At 46.4% G+C, this 9,709-nt stretch overlaps 1 long non-coding RNA gene across 1 annotated transcript; it reads right to left on the bottom strand.

Annotated features, from left to right (window-relative positions):
* Positions 1-4,086: 4,086 nt before the first annotated feature.
* LOC115140544 (uncharacterized) lies at positions 4,087-8,657 on the bottom strand. The gene is made up of 3 exons (XR_003865256.2): positions 8,246-8,657; positions 7,827-7,950; positions 4,087-4,963 (listed from the first exon to the last, which is right to left on the bottom strand). It is a non-coding gene; the product is annotated as an uncharacterized LOC115140544 (long non-coding RNA).
* Positions 8,658-9,709: the final 1,052 nt, after the last annotated feature.

Genomic DNA, 9,709 nt, shown 5'->3' with positions numbered 1-9,709 from the left:
AAGGGTGAAATCGGGCATCCCATACACTTCTGTTGATACTGTATATTTTGGATGCATTAGGGTTTAGTAACACAGAACTATTTATATCTTCGTAAAACATCCAAATCACTTTGATCAAATGTTCCCCGAAACCAAAAAGTTTAAGAGACCGAAAGAGAATTTCATGTTCAATTGTGTCAAAGGCTTTGCAGAAGTCCCAAAATAAGACAACTGTCACGGCTTTCTTCCTGGGAAGGAGAGGCGGACCAAAACGCAGCGTGGTTATAGTTCATGGTTCTTTAATAAGGAAACTCAAACATGAACAAACTACAAAACAATAAACGTGAAAACCGTAACAGTCCTAACTGGTGCATAAAACACAAAGACAGGAAACAATCACCCACAAAATATCCAAAGAATATGGCTGCCTAAATATGGCTCCCAATCAGAGACAACGATAAACACCTGCCTCTGATTGAGAACCAATCCAGGCAACCATAGACTTACCTAGACACCTAAAAGAACACAACCCCATAAATCTACAAAAAAACCTAGACAAGACAAAACACATAAATCACCCATGTCACACCCTGGCCTAACCAAAATAATAAAGAAAACAAAGATATCTAAGGCCAGGGCGTGACAACAACAGCATCTGAATCAATTGCAACTGAATAATCTAAGAGGTCCAGACTAAACGAATGTTGGAGCTTAATGTGACGGCCCTTCATAAATCCTGTTTGAGTCGCATTTATAATGATCTCCAATTGTCAATGAGAGAAGGGTCTTTATAAGGCTTCGGAATCAGTGAAATCATGTTTCATAGCGGAGACCATTTTCAATGCAATCTTGAAACATAAAAAATAGGGTCTTCTGGTAACTCCCAAAACTGCCTATAGAATTAAACTGACAAGCCAACAGGGCCAGGTGATTTCCCATTTTTCATTGAATTCAGAGCCTCTCTAATTTCTTCGATTGACACAGGTGAATCACAAACTGAGTGGAAATCATCCTCAATTACAGGGATATAATTCTGAATGTGGCAAACGTAGCTTTCACAACTGCCCAATCCCCCGGCCGGACCTGGCAATATGACCGCAGAAACCTACCCACATCCTGGTTTACTCTCTCCACCTGCCCGTTACTTTCGGGGTGAAAGCCTGAGGTGAGGCTGACCGAGACCCCAGACGTTCCATGAACGCTCTCCAGACCTTGGACGTGAACTGGGGACCCCGATCAGAAACTGTCCTCAGGCACCCCGTAGTGCCAGAAGACGTGTGTCTTTGCAGTCTATAGGGCCGTAGGGAGACCGGGCAAAGAGAGGAGACGACAGGACTTAGAAAACCGATCCATAACGACCAGAATCGTGGTGTTGCCTGTGAGGGACGAAGATCCGTCAGGAAGTCCACTGACAGGTGCGACCACGGCTGTTGTGGAACGGGTAGGGGTAGTAACTTCCCTCTGGGTAGGTGCCTGGGAGCCTTGCACTGGGCGCACACCGAGCAGGAGGAAACATAAACCCTCACGTCCTTGGCCAAGGTGGACTACCAGTATCTCCCACTAAGGCAACGCACCGCCCGCCCGATGCCAGGGTGACCAGAGGAGGGTGACGTGTGGGCCCAATAGATCAACCGGTCGCGGACAGCAGACGGAACGTACAGGCGCCCAGCTGGACACTGGGGGGAGTGAGCCGCCCGGATATACTCCAGATTGCGGTGGTCAGTCTAGATGAGAAAAGGGTGTTTAACCCCCTCAAGCCAATGTCTCCACGCCTTCAGAGCCTTGACAACAGCCAACAGCTCCCGGTCCACCACATCATAGTTTCGCTCCGCCGGGCTGAGCCTCTTCGAAAAGAAAGCACAGGAGCTTTGGTGGCGTGCCTGAGCGCTGAGAGAGCATGGTTCCTATCCCAGCCTCTGACGCGTCCACCTCCACTATGAACGCCAAGGAGGGATCTGGATGAGCCAGCACGGGAGCCGAGGTAAACAGAGCCTTCAGGTGACCAAAAGCCCTGTCCACCTCAGCCGACCACTGCAGCTGCACCGGTCCCCCCTTCAGCAGTGAGGTAATGGGAGCTGCTACCTGACCAAAACCCCGGATAACCTCCGGTAGTAGTTGGCAAACCCTAGAAACCGCTGCACTTCCTTTACCATGGTGGGAGTCGGCCAATTACACACAGCTGAAATGCGGTCACTCTCCATCTCCACCCCTGAAGTGGAAATGCTAGGGCCTGCACAGGGAAGGGCATATCCACAGGAACAAGGGGAATCCCTAAACTATGAGCTAATGAATGGTCAATATAATTCCGAGCTGTGCCTGAATCTACTAGCGCCTTATGCTGGGAATGCGGGGAAAACTCAGGAAATGAAATAAACATATACATGTGAGCAACAAGGGGCTCTGGGTGAGCCTGGTGCCGACTCACCTGGGGTGATACGATAGTGCCCTGCCTGCTACCTCGACTCCCTGAGCAACCCCCCCAGCACTGACCAGCAGTGTGCCCTCTGAGGCCACAGATGGTGCAGGGAATGGCCCCTCCTCCAGTCGCCCTACGTGCAGCACCTCCCAGCTCCATGGGCGTCGGAGCGGAGGTGCTGGGGGATTGAACTGACAGGCAATGATAGCCCACAAACACGGACCGAATTACAATAAACAATCACTCAAACAAACATGGGGAACAGAGGGTTAAATAATAAACAGGTAATTAGGTGACTGAAACCAGGTGTGTAAGACTAAGACAAAACAAATGGAAAATTAAAAGTGGATCGGCGGTGGCTAGAAAGCCGGTGACCGCCGAACTCCACCCAAACAAGGAGAGGGACCGACTTCGGCGGAAGTTGTGACATAGATTTCATTTTCTGGTTTCTCTTTTCAAGTGCAAAAAATTACTTGTTTCTAACCCTTTTTCAATCCATTTTGGTCTTGATCTGACAAAGGCACCCTTTGCCAAATCCATGTAAAGCTGTTCTAATTCTAGTTGTAAAGATTTAAATACAGACTCTTCTTGAGATAGATTATCTTTAGAAAACTGTCAAGCTTGCTCATTAAATATTTCTCTCTTAGGTGCTTCAGCATGTTTAATGGCTTCAACTCTGACTTTATATTTGAAGAATTCCCATCTACTTCCATGACCCAAGTCTTTTCTTGCAAAAAAATCTTTGGCTAACAATTTTATGTTTCCAATGAGAATAGGATCTTTAAGTAGTGTGTGGCTAATTTTCCATTATCCTCAAATTTTTAGTAGCCTGGAAATTCAGGGAAATCAAACGATGATCAGAAAAGGGAGCCAACTGAAGATCTACATCTATAACAAATTGTAACAAAAATGGGGAAATTAGGAATAAATCTATTCTATATTTCCGTGACATAGTTGTTGGTCCAGGTATAACCCTTTGGATCCGGATTGAAATCACGACAGGCATCAGACAGAGTTCCTTGCATAATGTTGTGACGATATTGCTATTTTGAGAGCTTTGACTCATTCTAGGAGGAAAACGATCAGCAGAGTCAGATGTTTCATTAAAATCCCCTGAAATAATTAGAAAATCCTCTGAGTATTTGTTGGGTAAATCTTGTCATTTTCTGGTAAGTTGGGCAAAAAGGGTCTTATTTGGTGCATGTCCACACACATTATAAAATACACATTTGAACAGTTACGACTCATTTCCCATCCTGTGAAGATGTGGATTCTAGGATGTCACCTTTAACCTTGTGGATAAGTGTCAAAACACCAGCAGAATGGTTTGAATCATGACTGAAATAGGCCATGTCTCCCCATTGTGACTTCGAAAATTTCACGTCACTTTCACTTTCAGTTGGTGGTTGAAGATATCCCTCTAGTGGTGTGGGGGCTGTGCTTTGGCAAAGTGGGTGGGGTTATATCCTTCCTGTTTGGCCCTGTCCGGGGGTGTCCTCGGATGGGGCCACAGTGTCTCCTGACCCCTACTGTCTCAGCCTCCAGTATTTATGCTGCTGTAGTTTGTGTCGGGGGCTAGGGTCAGTTTGTTATATCTGGAGTACTGTCACGTTACTGTCACGGCCATCGAAAGAAGTGGACCAAAGTGCAGCATGGTGAGCGTACATTTTCCTTTTATTTAAAATGACGCCAACAAAACAAAGGAAGAAACAACCGTGAACCTTACAGGGCTATAGTGCTATTAACAAAAGTCAACTTCCCACAATGACAAAAGGGGAAAAGGCTGCCTAAGTATGATTCCCAATCAGAGACAACGATAGACAGCTGTCCCTGATTGAGAACCATAGAAATACAAAAACATAGACAACAGAACATATAATGCCCACCCCAAATCACACCCTGACTAAACCAAATAGACATTAAAAGGCTCTCTAAGGTCAGGGCGTGAAAGTTACTGCATTTACAATGTAAAAATAAGACTTTTCTTTTCGTAAGATCTCTCAAACCCCTAGCATTCAGGACTAACGATATTGAGTGAGTTGAATACAAACTCCTGCATTAAAAAAAGAAAGACACAAACTAGATAACATATGTAGTAATGTGAACAAAACAGTGAACCTTGACATTGCCCAACAATGCTCAGCTGATGTAGCGGTGGTTAACAGGATAACAAATCCCTTTTTTCCATTTTTTAGTTGGCAAGTGTTCATAAATTGTATTTCAAACTGTAAATTTACCCATGGCAGTACAGTACATGTGCTCTTGGCAGTACTCACAGTTCAAGTGATCTTTCTTCCTTCGAAGAAGACGTTTGGGCCCTTGAACCCAGCCTGCTTTCCTCTTGTCGTGCCTTCTATATAAGCAGCCACAGTTTCTCCTTGGCTGTCCGATCTTGCGGTATCAGAGCCTCTTTGATGCGGAACTTCTTCTCGTCCAGAAACTTGTTGCCCTTGGCCATTTTCCAGATGATGTTCCTGTGGTGGCGCATAGTGAAGCGCAGGATGACATTGCGAGGGGGTCCATCAGATCTTCGTTTCCCAAGTCGATGGGGGACCAGGAACCACAGACCTGAAAAGGGAGACATAAAAAGATGGTGAGATACGGTAGTCACTGGGAAGCGGTAACCTACACGTCACCTCGTTGACGTTGTAATTCCTCTCTGCAGGGGACAGTGTCTTAGAGTAATATGCACACGGATACAATTTCTGTGGATTACCCAGTCTTTGAGACAGAACTGCCCCCAAGCCCACCTCTGAAGCATCCACCTCCACCACAAAGGAGATCGTGGGACCTGGCTGTTTGAGCAATGGGGCAGAGGTGAAACATCCCTTGAGTAGACAGAAGGATACATTGGCTGCTGGGCTCCACACCAACCTACGGGGACCACCCATGAGGAGAGAGGTGAGAGGGGCGGCGACTAAGTTGAAGTTCCTGATAAAATGGCGGTAGTAGTTGGAAAACCCCAAAAACCGTTGTAGCCCCTTTAAGGTGGTTGGCACTGGCCATGACCTGACCGCATCAATAAGGTTATTGTCTTTCATCCTCACTCCATGGGGACAGTTTTGGTAGCCTAAGAAGGAGACAGCCTTCTGATGAAATTGGCACTCCTCAGCCTTGAGGAACAGGTGGTTAGCCAAGAGTCGTTCCAGTACTGCTTGAACGTGAGTGATGTTATCCTCTAGGGTAGCCGAGTAGACCAGGATGTCATTGATGTACACAACCTCCTCCTGGTGTCCAAACATGTCCCTGAACACCTCGTTAACGAATGCCTGGAACACTGACGGAGCATTGGCTAAACCAAATGGCATCACCAAGAACTCGTAGTGACCAGGCATCATGCTAAATGCAGTATTCCATTCATCCCCCTCCCAGATGCGGATGAGATTGTATGCACTCCACAGGTCCAGTTTGATAAATAACCGGGCCCCCCGGGGCTGTTCTATGGCTGCTGGCACCTACGGGAGAGTGTAATGGTACTTCGTGGTGATTTCATTGAGTCCTCTGTAATCTATACATGGACGTAGCCCTCCATCCTTCTTGGACACGTAGAAGAAACCAGCCGACGCAGGAGAAGTGGACGTGTGGACAAGCCTTGTTGGAGTGCCTCTTGGATGTAATCCTCCATGGCCTGGGTCTCAGCCACAGACAGAGGGTAGATGCGTCTTCACAGAGGCGCAGACCCAGCCAGCAGGTTGATGGCACAGTCCCAGGGGCGATGAGGAGGAAGACAGGTGGTGCGGGTCTTGGAGAATACCTCCCGCAGGTCTTGGTATACCTCCGGGATGTTGGGCTGAAGAGCAACCACAGGACTCTCTACTGATGTGGAACCACAGGGGATGGGGAAGCAGGTCCTCCAGCATTCAGGTGACCAGTCTGTGATTCTTATACTTGACCATGAGATGGTGGGGTTATGGCGTTGAGGATGAGCAAAGGGAGGCCGATGGATGATCACAAGGATGATCTTGTGTACTGTGTGCTGGTGGTGAAGAAGGTGATGTTCTCCAGATGAATGGACTCCACGGTGAGGGTGAGTGGTTGGGTGATAGTTCCGGATCCTAATGGACGACTATCGAGGCTTGAACCGGGAAATGAGAGGAGAGGGTATGAGATGATGTTAAGAGAGGCAAGGGTCTGGTAAATAAAATTCCCCGTGGCACCGGAATCCAATAACGCTGAAGACAGTATATAAGGGACAGTAAACTAGTGTGATGGACACCAAAAAGAGCTTAGCAGAAAGTGATGAAGATGGAATACTCACTCCTGCCCCAGGAGGTGGAAGATCACCTGACCGTCCCTCTGCTCTTGTGGATCCCGGATTGGGAAGTGTTGGACAGACAGAGCCCCAGCTGTCTCTGTCTGCATCGCTCCGTCGCGGGTAGACGCGTGACCCCAAACTCCATGGGTTCAGGCTCTGATTCAGAGTGTTCACTGAGGGAGGGAGAGAAGCGATGAGAGTACTGACGCTCCTGAAGTAGTTATCCAGACGGATGGCCATCGCAGTGAGTGCATCCAAGGAGTGGTCTTGACAGGCCAGTTCCGTCTGGACTTCCTCGCACAGACCTCTTCTGAATAGTGTGCGAAGCACCGGCTCATACCATCCACTGTCTGGAAAGTGAGAGCATACTCGGCAGCCGTCTGGTCCCCCTGCCGTAATTGAAGTAAGTGCCCACCCCCTCTCTGCCCTCCGGGGAATGATAGAAGATGCCTTTGAACAGAGCCATGAACCCCTCATATGAACCTAGCTCCTCCTCTCCTCTCTCCCAGACGGCCGTGGCCCATTCCAACGCCCGCCCAGTCAGCAGAGAAATAACCGTGGCGACCTTGGACCTCTCGGTGGTGGGGGCTTCCATCTGGTGTGTAAAGTAGAGGGAGCACGGATGTAGGAAGCCACTGCATTTAGATGGGGTACGGTCATATTTATCCAGGAGGGACAAACAGGCATCGCTGACCTGAGCGGTTTGCAGAATGGGCTTTGTGCTGGGTTGACTGGTTGTAGAGTATCCTCCACTAGTTGACGACAATGCCTCCCGGGCATGTTTGAGACATTGCACACTGCGACGAGTCTCCTCCATAGAGTCCCCAGTTGTTCCAGCTGTTCATGGTGTTGATGTACAAGGTGTCCTTGTTCGTCGACCGTCTGGGAGATATTCTGTTTTCCTGCTGCTTCCATTGTTGGAGTCAGTATTCTGTAATGTATACACTGGAAGTCGGAAAGCAAGTGCAGGTGTTGAGTTTAATAATAAACGGAACATCGAACAATATAACAAATACGAGTATCATATAGACATGAAACACACAGTCAATACTGCCTGGGGAAAGAATCTAAGGGAGTATCAGATATAGGGGGGTAATCAGTGAGGTAATGGAGTCCAGGTGTGACTGATGTGCAGGTGCATGTAATGATTGTTCCCAGGACCTGTGGTTAGTATACCTGCGACGTAGAACACCGGAGGGGAGGAGCGGAGCGGGAGTAGACGTGACAGTGAGACTTGGATATTCCATCTTCTACCAAGTTCTTCCCATTCAACTTGACCAAAATGAACTCCAAACTTGTCCTATGTAGTTAAAACAAGTTATTGTTAGTTTCTCGCCACATTGATAGCCAATATTAGACTGTTAAACACCTAACCCTCAAAGTTGCTTGGACAAGCGAGAAAACAGTCCCTCTCACAGCGATGCCATCTTGTCTCCCTCTACTAGTAGTGTTTCTGTAGCCAAAGCTACAATGTACAGTGACGTAGCCTACATATGATGGCAGAGTTTGCAAAATAAATGCTGACATGATTGATACGAATCATCATCAAATCATAATTTACTGTTAGATATCATCAATTGAAAAGTATTTCCTACCTTCCCGACCACTGTCGTTCTTTTGTGAGCTTTTGTGAACAGACAACCAGTTAAGAGTTGCACTCTCTTGCTGCCTGCCAGATGATAGCCTATTCCCCTCGGGCTGTGCTGCGTGTGTGTGTGATAGACTAAATAATCTGCATAACGAACTAACAGCTTTGGGAAGCCATCTGTTTTTTCATCAATTATGAAGCCTAGATTTAAAACAGCATTACGGTCCAACTGGGTCACTGATGTGGATGATTGACTGGCCTGGAGGGATTCCTAAATCTCCCTGGGTCAGTGGGCAGCCCTGTATGTCAAGCCCTGTGACATAATATATAATAATATACATCTATGTCACTGAAGGGATTTGGTCAAATTAACCCAGTAAAAAGTAAGTTCCTTCCTTGTGAAATTACTTGATTAAGAGTACAAGTACAGCCCACTTAGAGTAACTAGAAATGTACTAGTTCCTCAAAAACATGACAACCTTTTATTGCAGTGGGCTAAATCAGGGTCACACAGTGTTTCTTGTTAGTCTTAAACAAATATACTTTGAAACAAAAGTATACACCTCATACACATTGTCACACGCTGACCATAGTTTGCTTTGTATGTGTCTATGTTTTGTTTGGTCAGGGTGTGATCTGAGTGGGCATTCTATGTTACATGTCTAGTTTGTCTATTTCTATGTTTGGCCTGATATGGTTCTCAATCAGAGGCAGGTGTTAGTCATTGTCTCTGATTGGGAACCATATTTAGGTAGCCTGTTTGGTGTTGGGTTTTGTGGGTGATTGTTCCTGTCTCTGTGTTTGCACCAGATAGGGCTGGTTTGGTTTTTTCCACATTTCTTGTTTTGTTAGTCTATTCATGTATAGTTTCTTTATTAAAGAACCATGAATAATAACAACGCTGCGTTTTGGTCCTCCTCTCCTTCGACTCAAGAAAACCGTTACACACATGGTTATGGTCTGAAGAAAATGAAACCTTCACCATGTCCAATGTAGAGTTGAAATGTATCACATTTTGAGTTTGCATCCTAATATTACGCTTTATATAAATCACTGAAGACTGAAATATAACTGAACCCTTTGACATAGACACCAGATTTTGGGCTGTTTTTTAATCTATAATGTTGATTAACTATAAATCATTAAAAATATTAAAAACGTTCCACCCATGAGGCCACTAGAGGAAGATTTGGTCATTTGACTGCGGAAATGCCATCATATCGGATAGCCACACCATCTTCACCCTCATGTTGTGCTAGCAAGCTATCAAGCAAGATCGGTAGTGCTAGGTATCAACAGCCAATCCAGCAGGGGTTGGAAACTACAGTGAGCTTCGATTGGTCAATCAAAATGCGATGTCGCAGAGTATTATAATAAAGTTCAGTTTATTCCAACTTGGGTCCCGCCCTGTTTACGTCCCTCGCCCATGCTTGCATCACCCACTTCACTTCCTTCATTGAAAATGAATGGG

The sequence above is a fragment of the Oncorhynchus nerka genome, linkage group LG13 (assembly GCF_034236695.1).
Source record: "Oncorhynchus nerka isolate Pitt River linkage group LG13, Oner_Uvic_2.0, whole genome shotgun sequence".
NCBI classification, from domain to species: domain Eukaryota; kingdom Metazoa; phylum Chordata; class Actinopteri; order Salmoniformes; family Salmonidae; genus Oncorhynchus; species Oncorhynchus nerka.
Note: the sequence above shows the minus strand (reverse complement) of the source record. Positions and strands in the feature narration are given on the sequence as shown.